General features: G+C 44.6%; 1 protein-coding gene across 2 annotated transcripts in view; it reads right to left on the bottom strand.

The window, feature by feature from the left end:
* Positions 1–17,528, bottom strand: part of PIKFYVE (phosphoinositide kinase, FYVE-type zinc finger containing) — a 921,889-nt gene that overhangs the window by 191,726 nt on the left and 712,635 nt on the right. The gene's annotated exons all lie outside the window — the stretch shown is intronic.

Raw genomic sequence — 17,528 nt, 5'->3', positions numbered from 1 at the left:
AACAGGAAGTGGCTGCCAGCGGGGCCAGGAGGATCGGAGGGAGACGGCGAAGGCACCAGACAGCTGCAGGGGGCTATTGGAAGCCCTAGGTGAGTAAAACTCATTTTTTTTGTTTGACTTAAGTGTCCCTTTAACACTTGTCTATATTGTTTCCTCAATGGAGACAAATGTGTATGACCTCAAGCAAAACTGTAGTGTATGGAAACATCCTAAGATGTGATTCAGCAATCTGCCATGTTATATAACTAAACAAGCATTGATGCAAAACTACCATCCCCTCTCTATGGAGGGGATTACTCAGGGAGGTCAACTGTTAGGAAGGGTATTACGTTAGGCAGTAAGGTCATCCATTAAAAAGGGGATGACGTTAGGTAGGGAGATCAGCCATTAGGTACGAGATTATGTTAGATGAGGAGGTCAGCCCTTAGGAAAGGAATTAGGCAGTGAGGTCAGCCCTTAGGAAGGGGAATATGTTAGGCAGGGAGGTCAGTCCTGTGAAAGAAATTCACATTAATATAATTAACATATTAATCTCCTCCATTTTGTGTTGCCTGCCTCCATTTTGTGAATTCTTAGTTTTGACATAGGATAGAAAAACAGGTTTTGCTTAGTATAGTGTTTTGAAGAAAAATGGCCTCAGCTTCTCACGCAATGAGCACATGATTGCTATCAGGGGTTCAAGACTTAACACACCCTGAGCTGGACCCTCTGATAGCAGATGACAAACAACTTGCTACCTGGACTACGTGCTCTGATTGCTGATTGGACACTATATGCTTAGCAACAAAATGTGATTGGTTTGAAGCTTTGTTCAAAAGATATAAATTGCCACTGTTGTCAGATGCAATTTGGTACTTACACCATATGCTAAGTGACTGTTCTTTTACGTCACTTCAGTGTAATACCCTTGCTTAAGCAATAAAAGCATGTATACTTTTTATCTTTGAACAACTGATTCATTGTTGATTTATTTTTCCACGACATTATTGGTGCCGTTCGAAACCCGGGAGTTGAACATATTCTCTGACGGAAGCTGTGGGAGAGGAGATTAGGACGAGAGACACCCAAAAGTGGCCACAATAAAGGTAAGAGTTGTCTCTTGCTAAGGCTGTCTCTTGTTCCAAAAACCCATCCCTTTTCTGTCTAAAGGGTATAAGTACAACTTCTAAGAACCCTGAATCAGTTGTGTAAGTAATGTACACTAATCTGCTCTCCTGTTATGTGTTTTTGTCTTTCAAAACCATTCTTTCTCTAAACATCATTAATATTGGCTTGTGTAAGGGTGGAAGGATAACACTTATCTGTAACACCAGCTGTTGATAAGAATGTCCTGATACTATTGCAAAAGCCTGTGTCTATGAATATTACAGGAACTGTTAGTACCTCTTGGCTATATTTTGAAGAAGTAACAGGGAAAGTAGTATTTGTAATATTATCCGTGCTGTTTATCATTTGGCTCTTTTGGAAAATTTGGAAAGATCGAAAGCAAGGATACCCAGTGTGGAATTTTCCTTGACAGCCACTGCCATAAGCTACGAGGCTGTGTATTGAGAGAAAGGGTAAGAGTCCCTTCCATCACTGTTCTGGGAAATGTGGGAAACAATCGCAGCAGATAAAGCTGTGGGTTAGGTCCCTTTTCTTGCTTACTAGGTAAGTAAGGAAGTAAGTAGAAATCCTCTCCTTTTGCTTAAAATTATGGGGAATAACCATGGCAAATTAGGGTCTGGCAAATCATCAGACCATGGCAATGGACGTCCAAGGTTTCCTCCTCCCACCCCACAGGAGGAGATGAACAAGCTATATGGCAAATGGGTTAGTAAATATTTGCCCAAATGGCAAAAGCTAACTAGGGGAATGGAGATGGGTATCCCAAGAGGGGGAATGTATGAGCAAACCCGATGGGCTTGCTTGTATAAAAACTGTAAAACAAAAATGACAGAGCTAAATGAAAAGGCAGCGTGGAGTAGGTGGGTTATGGAATCTCATAACAAACAGAAAGGGATCAAAGGTATTTTCCCAGTAACTGAGATAGACAGGGCAGGACAGGCACAGAAAGAAAGAGACATACTAGATGAGGAGGGTGAAGAAACTGCTTTTGATTTAGAAAACAATGCAGTGTCTTTAATTGATTTTTTGGAATCCAGCACAGGGATCAGTGATCCAAGTGCTTGGCGTGACCCTATCCATCCTGGGGCCATTCCAAAACACCAACTACTTATCCCTGATCTGCCACCGCCCTCTTATATAGCACCTGCAGATATAGCCAGTGCCCCAATATATACACCGCACCACACCACTTCCGATCCTTGGAGGGAAGTATCCACTCCAGGGGGAGGAAAGGTGTTGTGTGGAGTAGAAGGGGAGCTTCTAATCTCCATTAAAAAATTAACCAAAGGGAAGTGGATGAGATGTATGGTACTCATCTGCTCTCACAAGCCCCTGCCTACCCTGTCAGAGAACAAGTTATAGCAGGCCAAGCTGGTCGGCCCGATAGAAGAATTACTCAACATGTTCCATGGACACCTGGAGAGGTGAAGGGTTTCCTTTCATCAATCCCAAAACCACGAACCAACCCACATGGCTTTTCAAAAGAACTATACAACATTACAGTTAGTTACAACCCTACCTGGAGAGACATACTGCAACTTATGAGGGTAGTAGCTGGAGAAATAGACACAGCTGCTATCTGTACTAAACTTACCCTCCCACTAAAGCCCACGGAGGCAGAGAACCTCCCTGGAAAGGCCTTATAGTATGTTACCCAAATTAAACATGGAATAGGGAACATCTTCCCTCCACAATCCTGGGTAAGGGTGACGAATATTCAGCAAAAAATTAGGGAACTTGTGGAGGATTACTTTGAGAGGGTTAGACAGGCTGTAGAAGAAGCAGGAGGAAGTTTAGATGATCAGGGAATGGGAAAGATGCTGACAGCAACATTAGCTTCTGGACTGAATAAAGATATTCATGATAAGCTTATTTCTGCACATGCCAAGATAAATCAGTCCCGGCACTGATGAGCCTTGCCAGCTCTATCCAAAGAAATATAGAGGAAGTTCAGACAAAGAAACCTCAAAAAGTGATGATGGTAAGTATTCCAGGAGAACTAAAGGAAAGACACTGTGTAACGAAAAAGAAAAAACCACAGAGACACCGGGAGCCCCTATAGTGTATTATCCTTGCAATCTGGTCTAGATATACAAACGATACTACTCACAAGTGTAGGTTGCTAGAAGAGGCAACCACTCAAATAAGCATGTGGAGAAAGCCCGTCTCCACTCGGTCTTTGGGGTGGGTGGTCGCAGCTCCTTCGAAAAAACTTTTCTTGCCACGAATTTGTGGCAAAAAATAACAGTCCCACGGAAGTGGGATGTTAAACTCACAGTAAATCAGTAGTAGGAGGCGCCCTTGTTGTATGGTTTGCACTTATGTTTACTTATAACAAATAACAATAAAATACAATATGTTGTAATTCGCCTACCATAAGAATGGACACTCCACTCGGTAGGATAGATGTAATGGTTTAATAATGGTAAGCACTTAGGACAACGCGTTTCGCGGTATAAGCCGCTTCATCAGGTCAATATAGTGCTTTAAAAAGAACACAAGCAACAATAGACGCTTCAGTATACCACAACAATATCATATGGTTCAGAAACACAATTAAAATACAAGTCCATATCATAGACATATACACGTGTATAATTGGTGAGTAAAATCATCTAGCTATAAAAAACAGATTGTTCCTATAACAATAGTATTCAGTCTGTGCTCTCGCAAGGATAGTTTAAAAGAAACTTGTAATTAAAAGAGGCCAAAAGAGCCCCATGGATTATAATAGCATGCTGGCAATATTTTTTATGTTTAATAAATGTCATTGCCCAAATAAGTATCTCCTAGTAAGTCCCCCAGAATCATGATGTAAAAGGTTGGGACCTGGGATATGTCAGGTGGGGACCCTGGTCAATGTGTGCCTGTAAATTAATTCCCTGTTGGATCATATGTAAGCCTGGGTTGCTCTTAGTTAAGAGGGCATAATCTGGTAGCATGCTGAGGTCAGGGTAGAAGTACTGCATATATTTTCTTACCTGCAGTCAGTGCTGGATATACTGGGCGCCAAACCGAGTCCACGGTGGGCGTTGTTACTTATAGTAAATCTGTCTCCGTGATAGGAGAGACTGAAAGTGGTGTAGGATAGGCGTGGCTGGACATATGACGTAGGGGGAGGCGGCTGTCAGATCTTCTGGTCACTGATAGGAGCAGTAGCACAGCGTGCGCTGTGTCACGTGGGGGACCAAGTCACGGAGGGTGGTGCAGCGTTATTCCGCATAATGCGGAAGTGTTTGGACTGGCTGGGGCTGCGTGGTATGCGTGACATGCGCAGTGTGATGGTAAACATGCGCATACACACGAGGCCCCTGTCGCCATCTTGTAGATGGGCACTAGGAAGGGAGGGAAAGGGATGTGGGGTAAGAAGTAAGGAGTGAACTGTCTACATAATGCAATAGGAGTAATGGCCTATCTAGGTCTACTACACCTTTGCCCAGGCCATTACTCCTATTGCATTATGTAGACAGTTCACTCGCAGGGCCTCGCATGTTTACCATCACACTGTGCATGTCACGCATACCACGCAGCATTATGCGGAATAACGCTGCACCACCCTCCGTGACTTGGTCCCCCACGTGACACAGCGCACGCTGTGCTACTGCTCCTATCAGTGACCAGAAGATCTGACAGCCGCCTCCCCCTACGTCATACGTCCAGCCACGCCTATCCTACACCACTTTCAGTCTCTCCTATCACGGAGACAGATTTACTATAAGTAACAGCGCCCACCGTGGACTCGGTTTGGCGCCCAGTATATCCAGCACTGACTGCAGGTAAGAAAATATATGCAGTACTTCTACCCTGACCTCAGCATGCTACCAGATTATGCCCTCTTAACTAAGAGCAACCCAGGCTTACATATGATCCAACAGGGAATTAATTTACAGGCACACATTGACCAGGGTCCCCACCTGACATATCCCAGGTCCCAACCTTTTACATCATGATTCTGGGGGACTTACTAGGAGATACTTATTTGGGCAATGACATTTATTAAACATAAAAAATATTGCCAGCATGCTATTATAATCCATGGGGCTCTTTTGGCCTCTTTTAATTACAAGTTTCTTTTAAACTATCCTTGCGAGTGCACAGACTGAATACTATTGTTATAGGAACAATCTGTTTTTTATAGCTAGATGATTTTACTCACCAATTATACACGTGTATATGTCTATGATATGGACTTGTATTTTAATTGTGTTTCTGAACCATATGATATTGTTGTGGTATACTGAAGCGTCTATTGTTGCTTGTGTTCTTTTTAAAGCACTATATTGACCTGATGAAGCGGCTTATACCACGAAACGCGTTGTCCTAAGTGCTTACCATTATTAAACCATTACATCTATCCTACCGAGTGGAGTGTCCATTCTTAAGGTAGGCGAATTACAACATATTGTATTTTATTGTTATTTGTTATAAGTAAACATAAGTGCAAACCATACAACAAGGGCGCCTCCTACTACTGATTTACTAAAGGAAAGACAATTTAAAGGAAGAGGTAAGTTGGGCCTAAGTAATATCATGTGTTATAATTGTGAGAAAATGGATCACATTGCAAGGAATTGCAGGGCCCCAAGGAAGGTAGCGATAGGGAAGGATTGACTAGGGACAGCACCAGTTTCACCAGTCATTTCTGAAAGTAGGGGAGGTGATGCTTTTGTTCAGTTAACCCTTGCTGAAATGCCCGATCATAAAGTAGAGTTTCTCATTGATACAGGATCTTGCCGTTCAGTCCTTCGCAGGTCTGAAGCCCCTAATTTAGAGATTATTGGGTCAGTTGATGCTGTGGGACTTGGTGGAAGGACTATCCCACTGGAAGAAACAGTGGAAACTCCTGTCACCATAGGCCCAATAAATACTTCCCTCTCCTATGTCCTCAGTGATTCCGTTCCCTGCAATTTACTGGGAAGGGATGCATTGATGAAATTAAAAGCTAACATTAAATACACAGAGCATGGGCCTGTAGTATCTACATCAGTTGGATCAAAAGAACATAATATTTTGGAGAGTCTGATCCCACTGATGGCGGTCCGAAGTCAACTTGAAACAGACATCCCTCATGAGTTGAGGGACGTTCCACAAGAAGTCTGGGCTACAAAAGGTGGACCAGTGGGCCTGATAAAACAGGCAGACCCAGTGGTCATCAAGCTCAGGACAGGAGTCAAATTACCAAGGGTCCCTCAATATCCCCTTAGTATAAAACAAATGAATGGAGTAAGAGATCAAATTAAATCCTTTGTGGACCAAGGGATCTTGGTCCCCACAAAGGCGCCAGTAAACTCGCCCCTTTACCCCATTCCTAAACCAGGTCAACCTGAAAAGTTCCGCTTAATACATGACCTACGGGCAGTTAACAAAATTATCCAGGAGGATGCTCCAATGGTGCCAAATCCTCATACCATCCTTGGGGAAATCCCTCCAGATGCCTCATATTTTTCAGTTCTGGATTTGGTGGATGCATTCTTCTGCATAAAGGTCCACCCTGATTCCCAGTATCTGTTTGCTTTCAGTTTTGAGGGTCAACAGTATACGTGGACAAGGCTGCCTCAGGGGATGGTTTCCTCTCCATCTGAATTTGGTCAGGTGATGAAACAAGTTCTGGATAGGTGGTACCCACCAGTAGGGGTCAGTGTTGTACAATTTGTTGATGATCTTTTACTGGCAGCCCCCTCCAGAGAGTCATGTGTTGAAGCAACAGCCTCTCTGTTGTGTCATGTGTATGCTGAGGGATGTAAAGTATCTCCTAGCAAATTACAGTTCTGCCAGGAAAGAGTCACCTTTCTAGGTCACTGTATTTCTCAGGGTACAAAACACATAACTACTGACAGAATTTCTGTCATACAAAGAGCTCCATATCCCCAAAGTGCTAAGCAGATCAGAGCCTTTTTGGGACTGGTTGGATATTGTAGAACTTGGATTCCTAATATGTCTTTACTGGCCGCTCCCTTATATGCTCTGACTGCTTAGAGTGGACGATTGGAGCTCACAAGTGAAGAGAAACAGGCAGTGGACAGTCTGAAAGCAGCTATACTTACTGCACCTGCACTAGCTCTCCCCAATTATGCAAAGCCATTCTACCTGTTTTACCATGAACAGGATGGACAGGCTTCAGGAGTCCTAACTCAGAAACATAGAGGTAAACAGAGGCCAGTAGGCTATTTTAGCACAAAACTAGATTCTGTCATCTCAGCTGCAGCTACTTGTGTAAAGTCGGTGGCTACTGCTGCGTTGTTAGTGGACAAAACAGCTGATATTGTTCTAGGCAACCAGCTGTTTCTAATGGTTCCACATGCTGTACAAGCAGTCTTGCACAGCTTAACCACCAAACACCTTTCTGCTGCCAGACTGACCAAGTATGAAATTTCTCTTTGAGTGCCATCAAACATTGTGATAGTAAGGTGCAATGTACTGAATCCAGCAACTCTTTTGCCACTCCAGATATGTGATGATTATCAGGACCCAGAGCATGATTGTGAGCAAATAATAGAGCAATTTTATGCTCCTCCCAATCCTGTTATGGATGAACCTATACCACATGCTGAAATGACCCTCTATGTAGATGGGTCAAGACGGCAAAAACCAGAAGGAGGATTTGCTGCAGGACTAGCCATAGCAGATGATACGTCTGTGGTTTATTCTGAATCCCTTGATCCTGGCATATATTCTGCCCAAAGTGCAGAGTTGCTTGCCCTAATCAAGGCATGTGAGTTGGCAAAAGGGAAAGTAGTTAATATTTATACGGATTCAAAATTTGTCCATGGATGTTGCCATGAATTTGGCATGCTATGGAAGCACAGGAACTTTCTCACTTCAAGTGAGAAAACAGTTAAAGGGACTCCGAGCTCAGAGTAAAAATAAAATTTGAACTTACCCGGGGCTTTCTCCATCCCAGCCCTGGTTGGGACGTCCCACGCCGGCCTCCTGGCTCTTCTCCCGGCGGCTGTCCACATAGCGCGGACAGGCCGGTCCCCCGGGCGACACTGGCTAGTGTCGGGCCTTCTCCTTCCGTATACGTCACGAATGACGTCACACGCCAGCCGCCGCGCGTCATGACGGCGGCCGGCGTGACAGCACGGCGCATGTGCGATTAAACCGCGCATGCGCAGTGTTGTCACGCCGGCCGCCGCCATGACGCGCGGCGGCCGGCGTGTGACGTCATTCGTGACGTATACGGAAGGAGAAGGCCTGACACTAGCCAGTGTCGCCCGGGGGACCGGCCTGTCCGCGCTATGCGGACAGCCGCCGGGAGAAGAGCCAGGAGGCCGGCGTGGGACGTCCCGACCAGGGCTGGGATGGAGAAAGCCCCGGGTAAGTTCAAATTTTATTTTTACTCTGAGCTCGGAGTCACTTTAAGCATGCAGACCTGATTAGAGATCTGCTTGAAAAAATACAGCTTCCAAAAGCCATAGCTGTAATCAAGTGCCAAGCACATCAAAGAGCACATGACCTAGTTACTATGGGCAACAACAGAGCAGATGAAGCTGCAAATAGAGCTGCATTCCTGGTTTGTAAAGAGTCACAAAAGGGTGAAGAAAACATTTCCATGGATACCCTCAAAACCCTGCAAAAACAGGCAGGTTTTGAGGCCCATAGGAAGTGGCAAAATAAAGGATGTAAAGTGGAAAATGATGTTTGGAAACATGAGGATGGTAGATTGTGTGCCCCTCTAACTTTATACCCACTTTTAGCAAATGTGGCACATCTTCCATCTCATGTTTCCAAAGGGGGAATGATTTCTATGATTAATAAATTCTGGTTTGCACCAGGTTTCCAGCAGTATGCAACAGAATACTGCAAAAAGTGTATGATCTGTGCCAAATTCAATCCAGGTAAATTAACTAAGGTACCCGCGAAACATCTTGTAAAACCTGATTATCCTTTTCAGAGATTACAAATAGATTACATACAGTTGCCCAAATGTGGCACATATGATTATGTTTTAGTATGTATAGACATGTTTTCTTCCTGGATTGAAGGTTGGCCTGTTACTAAGGCAACAGCTGCAGTAACTGCTAAGAAACTTTTATCTGAAATTGTGTGCAGATATGGGTTACCTGAAACTATAGAGTCTGATAGGGGAAGTCATTTTACCGGACAGGTATTTGCAGAAATGCTAAAGGTATTACAGATTGAGCAACACTTGCATACTCCTTACCACCCACAGTCATCAGGAAAGGTTGAGAGAGCAAATGGGATTCTTAAGAACAGGGTAGCTAAAATCTGTGAGCAAACAAACCTTACTTGGGTACAAGCTTTACCCCTGGCATTGTTCGCTATGAGGCATACCCCAAGGGGAGCACATGGTCTTTCACCTTTTGAGATATTGTTTGGTAGACCACCTTTAACAGGACTGTTTTTTCCTCAAGAACTACATGGACAATATGCATCTTTAACTGACTATGTTATTCAGCTTCATAAACAACTATCTAAATTGCATGGACAAGTTTTTTGTTCTTTGCCAGATCCAGAGGCCACAGCCGGAACACATCATCTGCAGCCAGGAGACTGGGTGCTGATTAAAAGACATGCGAGAAAACACCTGCAGGCCAGATTTGATGGTCCATATCAAGTGCTGCTGACTACACCTACCTCTGTTAAAGTGGAAGGGAAGCCTAACTGGATACATGCCTCCCACTGCAAGAAGTTAACGTCAGAGGACTTTCCGGTCACAGACTTGAACCAATAAAAGAGTTGGGGTGGCTCTGGACGAAGAGGACTCATCCGGATAACAGAAAATGTTTCTCTACTCGTCCTGTTTGTTTTTTGCCCAATCCAGGTGGTAGGAAGATGGCAGACGAACTCTGTCTGGCTTCTGCATCAACAATCAGCCAAACAACTGAATGCCACTGACTGTTGGATCTGCTCCCATGTTCCAGTGAACCACAAAGGCATCCCTTTAATTGGTGTCCCCATATCGATGAATGACCTAAACCTCACAGATTATAGTTACACTGTGGCAGTAGATACAAATCATACATTCCATAATGCTCTCACAGACCAAGGGGCATATTTAGAAATAGCAGGGCTGCTGACACCACCCACTATGTGTGTAGGGCTTATGTTTATAAATCATACATCTAAGGTGGGGAACATGACATTATATTTGCCAAAAGTATATGTAGGTGAGACTAATTGTGAAAATGCTACTTTAAAGTTTTACATGCAGTACAAGGGAAAACAATGTGACAGGGTCAATGATGATTGCAATAGATATTGTTGGTGTGGATCAATGAATGCTTCATGTGCCCCCAGATGTGCATGTCCTTATGATGGAGATGATGATGATGGTGAACAAGTCTGTCCAACCAAGGTGCACGGTAATATGGCATGGTTTCAGCGCTGGCTGGGGTATCATGGTATGACTATTCCCAGGATATTAAAGCAAGGCCTATATTATATATGTGGGAATAGGGCATATTCATGGCTTCCTATGGGAGCTTGGGGAAATTGTACCATAGGAAGGGTTGTGCCTGCTATCAGACCACGTTTGAATATTACATTAGATGATGATAAAATCCCCAATAGAAACAGAAATAAGAGGGAACTGTTTTCTAATGCAGATAAAGCATGGATGTGGTTTCCTGCATGGACTGGATGGGGAATAGAGCTAGCAAATAGATTAAATAAATATGCCAGTATTATGGATGGAATAATTAATGAAACCACTAACTCCATCTATGCCATAAATGAGGAATTAGCTCAAGTTAGAAGAGTGGCGCTGCAGAATCGTTGGGCTTTAGATTACTTGCTAGCAGTAGAAGGGGGAACCTGTGCCATCATAGGTAAGGAATGTTGCACCTGGATCGAGGACTCACATGACCCAGTCGAGGCGCATCTGAATAAAGTAAAGGAATTACAGCAAAAAGCCAGAGATATTTCCAAGGAAGGATGGAATCCTTTCTCTTGGATGGGATCTATTGGTACTTGGTTTAATAATATGCTCTCTGATTTGTTGAAGCCCATAGTCGTTGTGATAGGAATAATCATCATGCTCTTGATTGCTTGGAAATTAATGTGTTGTGTTTCTCATTGCAGTAAAAAGGTGGAGTCATCCACCTAGATCTGATGACCTACAGCGAAGAGCTGACCGTCTGTTTAGCTCAGCTCGACTGCCCACCTCCTCGGGTGGCCCCTCCGTGATTAGGGAGCTGGGTGGAGGACATCAACTCTTCTAAAGGGTCCCACAGATGTACCGCTGCAGTTTGAGCACCGCTCTTAGAAGAGTTAATGCCATGCTGTGATTTCACCTGGATTACTCCGCAGCCGTTCTTGTGCTGTGGTGCACCTCTGGATAGCTGTGGTCATCAGAATTATTTAGTTAAATAGAAGAATATATATATATATATGTGTGTGTGTGGGGGGGGGGGGGGCTTGTATGCAAATAAAGATGTGTGAATGTCTTGGATTATGAATCTGTGGCTACTGATAAATCAGTGAGACATTTTGTGGAGACATGATTGTATTGTCAATATACCCAGTATTTGCACAATAATACTGCATGCTGGGGGCATTTCAATCGCGTATCCTGGTCTTGCGTTACATTATCAGTGTACAGACCAGTAAATAATAAAGTAAGGAGATAAGGCACCACAACATTGATAATAAGTGATAATAATATTATCAAAAGTGTGAGGTAATGTGAAAGAAATTCACATTATTAATCTCCTCCATTTTGTGTTGCCTGCCTCCATTTTGTGAATTCTTAGTTTTGACATAGGATAGAAAAACAGGTTTTGCTTAGTATAGTGTTTTGAAGAAAAATGGCCTCTCAGTTTCTCACGCAACAAGCACATGATTGCTATCAGGGGTTCAAGACTTTACACACCCTGAGCTGGACCCTCTGATAGCAGATGACAAACAACTTGCTACCTGGACTACGTGCTCTGATTGCTGATTGGACACTATATGCTTAGCAACAAAATGTGATTGGTTTGAAGCTTTGTTCAAAAGATATAAATTGCCACTGTTGTCAGATGCAATTTGGTACTTACACCATATGCTAAGTGACTGTTATTTTACGTCACTTCATTGTAATACCCTTGCTTAAAGGGGAACTGAAGAGAGAGGTATATGGAGGCTGTCATGTTTATTTCCTTTTAATCAATACCAGTTGCCTGGCAGCCCTGCTGGTCTATTTCTCTGCAGTAGTATCTGATTAAAACCAGAAACAAGCATGTAGCTAGTCTTGTCAGATCAGACTTATAAGTCTGAACCACTGAAACACGTGATCTGCTGCATGCTTGTTCAGGGGCTATGGCTAATAGTATTAGAGGCAGAGGATCAGCAGGGCTGCTAGGCAACTGGTATTGTCTAAAAGGAAATAAACATGACCACCTCCATATACCTCTCTCTTCAGTTCCCCTTTAACCACCCTGGCGTTCTGATTAAATCGCCAGGGTGGCTGCGGGAGGGTTTTTTTTAAATAAAAAAAAAACTATTTCATGCAGCCAACTGAAAGTTGGCTGCATGAAAGCCCACTAGAGGGCGCTCCGGAGGCGATCTTCCGATCGCCTCCGGCGCCCAGAATAAACAAGGAAGGCCGCAATGAGCGGCCTTCCTTGTTTTGCTTATATCGTCGCCATAGCGACGAGCGGAGTGACGTCATCGACGTCAGCCGACGTCCTGACGTCAGCCGCCTCCGATCCAGCCCTTAGCGATGGCCGGAACTTTTTGTTCCGGCTACGCTGGGCTCAGGCGGCTGGGGGGACCCTCTTTCGCCGCGGATCGCCGCAGAGCGGCGGCGATCAGGCAGCACACGCGGCTGGCAAAGTGCCGGCTGCGTGTGCTGCTTTTTATTTGGTGAAAATCGGCCCAGCAGGGCCTGAGCGGCAGCCTCTGGCGGTGTTGGACGAGCTGAGCTCGTCCAGACCGCTCAGCAGGTTAAGCAATAAAAGCATGTATACTTTTTATCTTTGAACAACTGATTCATTGTTGATTTATTTTTCCACGACAGCCCTTAGGAAGGGGATCATGTTAGGCAGGGAGGTCAGCCATTAGGAAGGGGAAGACATTAGATTAGCCATTAGGGAGGAGATTATGTAAGGCAAGGAGGTCAGCTGTTAGGAAGGGGATTAGGTTAGGCCAGTGATCTGCAAACTTGGCTCTCCAGCTGTTAAGGAACTACAAATCCCAAAATGCATTTGCCTTTATGAATCATGACTGTGGCTGTCAGACTCCTGCAATGCATTGTGGGACCTGTAGTTCCTTAGCTGAACAGCCAAGTTTGCAGATCACTGGGTTAGGCAGGGACTTGAGACTTTAGGAAAGTGATTAGGCAAGGTCAGCCTAAAAGGGATTATCCAATCCACATAGAAAAGTTGCGATCACAATCCAGACCTCTCAACAGAGTGTAGGATTTCCCTGTAAAAAATCTGCATATAGTGCAGTATTGCTTATTATGCACCACCCTGTGATTCACTTCACACACTTGTGTAGATAATAGCCTCCACCCAGAGGAGATACAGAGAAGATACGGGGGGATGCTTTTAACCCCCCTCGTGAGTTTCACTCACCAGATGGCTTCTTGTAATCAAAGCATATAAGCCCTCCAACCTGGGTAGTACCAAATCAGGACCTTCAAATATAAAAAGCGGGACTCCGCATAGCATAAAACCTCTTTACATTTATTAAAAACCTGCCATAAAACATGCGTACCGGATCCTCAGTTCACAAGCGCTTATTTGTGTGTGTCGGCACCGCCGCGGTCGGATCTCCATTACACGCCACAATCCCCGCTTGGATTACTTCCTCCTCGCGTCCCGCGTGACTCCTTAGCTCCGGGGCCGAGCTAAGGAGTCACACGGGACGCGAGGAGGAAGTAATCCAAGCGGGGATTGTGGTGTGTAACGGAGATCCGACCGCGGCGGTGCCGACACACACAAATAAGCGCTTGTGAACTGAGGATCCGGTACGCATGTTTTATGGCAGGTTTTTAATAAATGTAAAGAGGTTTTATGCTATGCGGAGTCCCGCTTTTTATATTTGAAGGTCCTGATTTGGTACTACCCAGGTTGGAGGGCTTATATGCTTTGATTACAAGAAGCCATCTGGTGAGTGAAACTCACGAGGGGGGTTAAAAGCACCCCCCCGTATCTTCTCTGTATCTCCTCTGGGTGGAGGCTATTATCTACACAAGTGTGTGAAGTGAATCACAGGGTGGTGCATAATAAGCAATACTGCACTATATGCAGATTTTTTACAGGGAAATCCTACACTCTGTTGAGAGGTCTGGATTGTGATCGCAACTTTTCTATGTGGATTGGATCGTGATTGGAGAGTGTGTGTACTTGAACAAAGTCTGCGGATCCCCTGAACTGGTGACATTGGTGCTCTATATATATATTGTTATCAAGTGCTGTGGAGCGCAGGCCTTCTTACCTCCAGGGTTTTTTTTTTTTATTTTACTAAAAGGGATTATGTAGGGATGCTAGCCCTTAGGAAGTGGATTATGTTAGACTAGGAAGGTCAGCTGTTAGTAAAGGAACAACATTAGGTAGGGAGGTCAGCCCTTAGGAAGGGCATTACGTTAAGCAGGGAGGTCAGCCCTTAGGAAAGGGATTAGACAGGGAGGAACAGCCTTTAGTAAAGGGATTACGTTAGGCAGGGAGCTCAGCCCTTAAAGGGCCCATACACTGGTCGATTTCAGCGATCGATCAATTTGATGCACAATCAAACAACCTATCAATCGATTTACGGATGATTTGATCTATCTGACAGGATGGAAAATCTAGGTCGATCCACTGCTGGCAGCAGATCGATGTCCCATAGAGTTGCATTGGATCTAAAGGTGCAGTAATGCCTTTAGATCGATTTTCAATAGATTTCCAATAGATTTCATTCTGAAATCTATTGGCAATCTGTTCCTAGTGTGTGGCACACATCAGATAGATTCCTGTCCGATTCAACTTGTCAGGCATCTGACAGAAATCTATCTGATGGTCGAATCTGCTGCAAATCTACAAGTGTATGGCCATCTTTAGGCAGGGAGGTCAGCCCTTAGTTAAAGGATTACATTAGGCGAGGTCGTCAACTGGTAGGAAGGAAGGGGATGGTATTAGGCAGGGATGTCAGCTGTTACGAAGGGGATTAGGTTAGGCAGGGAGTTTATCCCTTAGTATGGGGATTAGGCAGGGAGGTCAGCCCTTAGGAAGTGAATTACGTTAGGCAAGGAAGTCAGCTGTTAGTAAAGGTGATTAGGTTAGACAGGGAGTTTAGCTTTAGGATGAGGCAGGGAGGTCAGCCCGTAGGAAAGGGATTACATTAGGCAGGTAGGTCAGCCCTTATGTCTAGTGCACACCATGCAATTTGCCGTCAGATAGTTGGGTCGAATCAAATCTTTCTGACGAGCCTAATTTGATTTCCGATTGTTTTTCTAATCAACTTTGTATAGAAGTAATCAGAAATCTTGGTATAAATTCTGTGGTGGATAAACAAGCGCTATATGCTGACGACATGATAATATACCTTAACGATACTGAAGATTCACTTACTAACGTGTTTAGGATTATTGAAGAATTTTCAGACTATTCTGGATTGAAAATTAATTGGCAGAAATCAGTCATACACTATTTAGATGGCCAGATGAATAGTGGTTCCCCAATTTTGAACAGACTCCTTAAAGTAGATTCCTTTAAATATCTTGGTATAGAGAGGCTGATGCGCGGTGCTCACGAGGTCGGATGCACTCCGCTCCTGCCCAGCTTTTTCCGAGCCTAAAACTTACTATGGCAGAGGGAAAAACAAGCAATTAAACACCCAAGATTGCCGGTGATGTCCCGGAGATCCAAACGGCTATCAAATCTTCCGACTCCAGCCTCCCAGAAGATTCTACCAGACCTTTTCAAACAAAGGTGCGACCGGAGGCCGCCATGGCGGGTAACTCCCAGCAGGAGAAAAAAGTTTGCACACAGAAAGGAGCTACCGCCGAAGCACAGGCTGCCCGGGATACCGAGCCTAACCCTCACTGGAGCAGAGAAGGACTTCTAAGTGATATTAAAAACCTTTTGCGAGCCGAACTATCTGAGGCGGTCAAGAATATTAACACCGCAATCCATGAGATCAGACAACGAGTGGGCGATATAGAAACAGGCATGGACCCAATGGCGGACACCATGAAAGAGGACAAGCAGCAGGCCACAGCCCAGTCCAGGCTTGCAGCAGCAGAAGCTCGCCTAGAAGACTTCGAGAACAGAGCCCGACGTTCCAATCTTCAAATCCGAGGCCTACCTGAATACTTCACAGCACTAAAATAGGTAGCAGTTAACCTTTTTACAAACTTACTGCCTCAAGTCGAGCCGGAGCTCTTTCGCATAGACAGGATTCACCGTGTTCTCGGTAAGCCAAGAACCCCTGACCTACCCCAGGACGTTATCTTAAAATTGCACTACTCCGTGGCCAAAGTTATGATAATGACAGTAGCCCGAGACCAGACTGCTCTCCCGGGGGTCCCTGTGTCTGTGTGTGTGTATATATATATATATATATATATATATATATATATATATATAATATCTCTCCCCTCTCACTTTACAGAAACGCAGGTCCCTTAGGCCTATCACCCTGGCCTTAATTCGCGAAAGGATTCGCTATCGGTGGGGTTTTCCATGCTCCTTGAACTTTTCAGGAAATGTCAGACAGTTCTTGGTCCGGTCTCTGGACGTAGGCCACGAGGCCCTGGACTCTACCTCCATCCACTACGATCTGCCTGCTCCGCAACCCTTACTGCACCGAGCTCTCAGACCTGACCGGATCTGGTCCACTGTAGCTGCTCGATCACCACGTTCTCCTGGATCACAGCACAACCCTTCAAAGCCCGGATCTCCAAGGCAGCCACTATCTCCGCAAGGCCCTCTGTCCCCTGGATCCCAGCACTCCAGGGTCACACTGTCCCACTTCCCAGCACTTCTCCCCTGCAGATTAGACCCAGGCTCTGCAACCGTCTAATTCCGTTGCTCTTTATAACTTTGCAATTGACTGACTTTGTTGTTAATTTAGCTTCCTTTTTCATTTGTTCCATTTTTGCTTATTTTGTTCTGATCTCTCTAGACCAGCTTATTTGCATCGTACCTGGCTGGCCTCACCAAAGCATTGTTCATCCACAGGACGAGACACTTTATCTTAAGAATAACTAAATGCCAGCAACTGTTTTATTATTATGCTACATTGGGATGCGAAAGTTTGGGCAACGTTGTTAATCATCATGATTTTCCTGTTTAAATCGTTGGTTGTTACGATAAAAAATGTCAATCAAATATATCATATAGGAGACACACACGGGTGCATAGGGCCCTATCTGCCAAAAAAGCAGATCCACAAAAACCCAGAGACATTATCTGTAAACTCCTCAGATTTACAGACGTAGAAGCTATCTTTGCAAAACTGCGAGACAAAGAGGGACTAGACTTTGACGGAGC

The sequence above is a fragment of the Hyperolius riggenbachi genome, chromosome 7 (assembly GCF_040937935.1).
Source record: "Hyperolius riggenbachi isolate aHypRig1 chromosome 7, aHypRig1.pri, whole genome shotgun sequence".
Taxonomy (NCBI): Eukaryota; Metazoa; Chordata; class Amphibia; order Anura; family Hyperoliidae; genus Hyperolius; species Hyperolius riggenbachi.
The sequence above is the reverse complement of the archived record's forward strand: the minus strand, read 5'-3'. Positions and strand labels throughout refer to the sequence as shown.